Here is a 1089-nt window from a genome sequence, read left to right on the forward strand (position 1 = left end):
AAAAAAAAAAAACAATATTCTTCCAATCCACGAACATGGGATACCTTTTTATTTATTTATGTCTTCTACTGTTTCTTTTCATCAATGTTTAATGTTTTCACTATATAGATCTTTCACCTTATTGGTTAAATTTACTCCTAAGGGTTTTTTAAATATACTATTTTGAATGGGATTACCTTCTTGATTTCTTTTTCAGATAGTTCATTTTTAATATAAAGAAACACTACCAATTTTTATGTGCTGATTTTTTATCCTGCAACTTCATTAAATTCGTTTATCAATAAGACTTGAAACTATAAAAATGCTAGAAGAAAACATAGGGACCAAGTTCACAACATTGGTTTGGGCAAAGATTTCTTGGACATGACTTCAAAAACACAGGCAACAAAAGCAAAAATAAACAAATGAGATTGCATCAAACTAAATAGCTCCTGTATAGCAAAGCAAACAATAGAGTGAAGAGGCAATCCATGGTTTGGGAAAAAATGCTTACATACATACGTTAAGGGGCAAATATCCAGACTTTGTAAGGAACTCAATAGCAAGAAAACAACCCAATTTTCGAAAGAGACAAGGACCTAAATAGACACTTCTCAAAAGAAGACATCCAGATGGGCAACAGAAAACATGCTCATCACCACTGATTGTTGAATTAAAATCACAGTAAGATCTCCCCTCATACCTGTTAGAATGGCTGGTACCAAAAAGATCAAAGATAACAAATCCTGGTGAAGTTGTGGAGAAAAGAAAATCCTTGTGTGCTGTTGGTAAGAGTATAAAATAAGACAGCCATTATGGAAAACAGTATGGAGTCTTCTCAGATAACTAAAAGTAAAATTACTATACAATCCACCGATCCAATCTCTGGGATTGGAGTCAGTATGTTGAGGAGATCCTCTGCACTTCCTACATTCATGGCAGCATTGTCCACAGTAGCCAGAACAGGGAAGGAACCTGGTATTCATCAACAGATGGATTGATAAAGAAAATATGTTGGCTCGGCACCTATAGCTCAACCGGCTAAGGCGCCAGCCACGTACACCTAAGGTGGCAGGTTCGAATCCCCAGCCCGGACCTGCCAAACAACAA

This window comes from Otolemur garnettii, unplaced genomic scaffold, assembly GCF_000181295.1.
Source record: "Otolemur garnettii isolate 467f Iridium unplaced genomic scaffold, OtoGar3 scaffold00041, whole genome shotgun sequence".
In the NCBI taxonomy this organism is placed as follows: domain Eukaryota; kingdom Metazoa; phylum Chordata; class Mammalia; order Primates; family Galagidae; genus Otolemur; species Otolemur garnettii.